This window comes from Octodon degus, unplaced genomic scaffold (genome assembly GCF_000260255.1).
Source record: "Octodon degus isolate 3935 unplaced genomic scaffold, OctDeg1.0 scaffold00040, whole genome shotgun sequence".
Taxonomy (NCBI): Eukaryota; Metazoa; Chordata; class Mammalia; order Rodentia; family Octodontidae; genus Octodon; species Octodon degus.
In genome coordinates this window covers 17,005,749-17,009,049 of record NW_004524616.1, presented here as the reverse complement: position 1 = coordinate 17,009,049, position 3,301 = coordinate 17,005,749, and the positions used below count along the sequence as shown (strand labels likewise).

The window sequence follows — 3,301 nt, the reverse complement described above, 5'->3', positions numbered from 1 at the left end:
CAATGTGAGTTTCATACCAGCCTGGGTTACAAAGTGAGTTCAAGTCCAACATGAACTATGTAGCGAAACTGTCTCAAAGCAAAAAAATAGATTTTGAATTTTCTTGCAGCCTTCATCATTGCGGTTATGGTAATAAGCTCTCAACATTTCCTGAATTATCACATTTTACATCATATTCTTAAAAAATCTAGTTGCTTTTATATGTTTCTTCATTTTCCCATAAAGAACCCCAAGTGTGTTCGTTTTTAGGCTTAAGTCAGATCTTATAACTTCTCCTAAATCTTTGAAAATTTCTCCTCTAGTTAGGAAGACATGTCAAGGAAAAGAACGTTATAATGACTTCAGAGAGCCCTCTGGGTCCCTGATGTCTCTTTGATTGAATGTAGTCTGTGAATACATTACACAGGTGATATCACCACCTCTCACTGTTGAGACTGTCTGTTTTATGTCTATGATGAGGTAGAGAGGGGGAGAAAACAAGAAAGAAAGAAAGAAAGAAAGAAAGAAAGAAAGAAAGAAAGAAAGAAAGAAAGAAAGAAAGAGGAAGGAAGGAAGGAAGGAAGGAAGGAAGGAAGGAAGGAAGGAAGGAAGGGAAAGAAAAAGAAAGAGAGAGAAAGAAAGAGGAAAAATACATATTTCGCTGAATATATTCTACATCTGCCTTAATTTGCTGCCTTTTTGGTTTACCTATTCTTTGTTTTGTTCACAACTATTTTCACTAAGTACCTATTACTACCTATTACTAGGGTTACAACTAAAATAAGTGAATGAGTGAGTAAGCAAATGATTTGAAATATTGTAAACTCAAGTGAAAGTGATAATCTGGACTTTTCAAAAAGTTTATCAGAGAAATTTGAAAGTTATTCATGTAGAGACAGGTAAAACTGAACTAAGAAAGCAAACAGACAAAAGAGAACAGAGAAATGGAAACCACATACTGCAAGTTAAACAATTAAAGAAGTTTTAGTTTTAGAAGAAATTATATAAGGAGCGCTTGAAAGGTTATAAAGCTAGAACATAAAAATATAAAGAAAGAGACTGCTTTGTGAAGGTATGGCAGGGAAGGTGCGACTGTCAGCCTGGAAAGTAAAAACGTCATTTTAATTCAACTAACAGGAGGACAAAAGTCAGATGAACATTCTCTCAGGAGACTCTTTGTCAATATACACCTAAAGCTCCTGTAATACAAATGTGTGAATTTTAGTCCCTGTCTCGTTAGGTGGAGAATTTCTGCTGATTGTAGTTCACATCCTCGCTATGGGGAAGTTTTCTTTGAACATGGTTTGTACTGTTCTACGGGCTGTACACTATGCAGAGAAACTGCGCAGGTCCTCTGGGAGGCAACTGTTGTTGCCACACTTCGTGCTTAACAAACTGCTTTCTTTATGACTGAGCCTTGCTTGAGATGGGGACTGCAAGAGCAGAAGAAAAAAGGGCAACCTGGATCTATCTTTGATGTCACCCAGAAAAGTTTATGGACGCAGGGACTGTGACCCCAGAAAGCAGAGAACCGCGGCAAGCAAGTCTGTGCACAGAGCTCAGAAAGGGGAAACCGCCATCGCAACGACTGAAAGAGTGAAAGAAGCTGCGTGAGATTTCACCCATGTGATAGTGGTACTCATTGGAATCAGCATCGCAGGTGGCTTGTTTTATGCAATTTTCTAAGAACTTCTTTCTTCGTCAAGTCCTAGTATGATATATGGGAAAACCTTAGAAAAATGCAGAACACATCCTGAAGTGATCAGTTTCTTTGGTGAGCCTGTTAGAGGCGACGGGGAGATGATAAGATGCAAGTGAAGGCATCATGTCAGTTTTATTGATTATGTAAAAGATGGGCTGAAACACACACGGGTGAAATTCTACATTGAGGGCTCCGAGCCAGGGAAGCAAGGAACAGCGCATGTGGAAGTGAAAGAGAATTCAAGTAACGGTGAATATGAATTTTGGTACGTATTTGTGGAAGTGGAATCATTTCCTAGAAGAACTATTACCATTGAAGATAATTGATTCCAAGATAATTAAAAGAACTGAGCAAGCATGCTATTTCCTGGTGGCTGCAGAGTGGTGCAGATTCGTTATGATTTTCACAGCTTTCTTCCAGAATCTGTTCAGAAGAGTAGGAAGAGGGCATCAGCGAACATAATAAAATATTTGGTGCACTTAAGCAAGGCTTTCTTATGAAAAATCATGAAATAGGCCACAGAGCATATTTTTAGTATGAATTGTCAATTATGGCTTATTTAACATCATTCGTGGGGTTTTTGTTACTGAAATTTTTACACCATGCAAATAAAATGAATTTAAATATTTGATGTCTTTATAATTTGGAATCTGTCTTTTTTTTTTAATCTGTCTTGAAATAAACATGGAAGTATTTGAGAACTGTAGTGAGCTAGAAGGTAAACATATTATAGAAAAGTTGCGGAAGTCTTATGATTTAGGAATCTTTTTTCTGATTTCCACTCCATGACCGTAGGCATTGTCTACTGTCGGAAGAGAACACAAACCGTACTCTGGTGAACCAGCTCTCACTCTGTCCTTTCTAGCCAGTGTGCAGGCCTTGCGGGTCCCTCAGCCTCATCAGGCCTCCCTGTTCCCTGGTTAGCTGGTGACTGAGGTGATGGGTACCAGTGCCGAACTGTAGGGGCTCCACGAGGTGTCCCAGCCCCTTTAGAACTTATGCTGATACTTGTCACTGCCAGTAGAATGCCAGAGATAAGTAGTACTTGTTCAAATGTGTTTGTGAGGCCATTTTTAAAAAATAATTTTAAAATATAAACACCCTACTTTATTTGAAGCATTTGCTGGACATCTATTAAAGTGACCTTCACTTACAAGTCTTTATGACATAGCTAAAGTTTTCTGTGTACTATTATCTGTGGAGGCTTCACAGTGGGGATTCCTCAACACTTTTTAAAATATATTCTGCAGACTTATATCTGGTAATCAAAACAACTAATTTGAAGGCAACATCATACAATATAACAACCATTGCTGAATTCCTATTATTTGTTGAGTGAAATTCTGTATCATTTCTAATGTTTTTTGAACTATTTTTTATTCTGTTTAAAAATTTTTTCTCAATGACTTTTGTAACTTTAGTTTCTGTATTTAGGGCTATGATCCAACTTTGAGTTATTTTTGCTATACGGTACACATTATGAATCCAACATTTTTGCATTCATATATCTAGGAGTTGCATCATCATTTATTGAAAAGGTTGCACTTTTTCCAGTGAATCACCTTCATACTGTTGTAAAATTAGTTGCTTACACTTTTTGATGCATTTGTAGATTCTTCT

The 3,301-nt window shown here is 37.3% G+C and overlaps 2 pseudogenes; both read left to right on the top strand.

The window, feature by feature from the left end:
- The first annotated feature begins 1,278 nt into the window (after positions 1 to 1,278).
- Positions 1,279 to 2,022, top strand: LOC101588993 (annotated as a pseudogene).
- Positions 2,023 to 2,365: 343 nt separating this feature from the next.
- LOC101588593 overlaps positions 2,366 to 3,301 on the top strand; it is a 7,793-nt pseudogene continuing 6,857 nt past the window's right edge.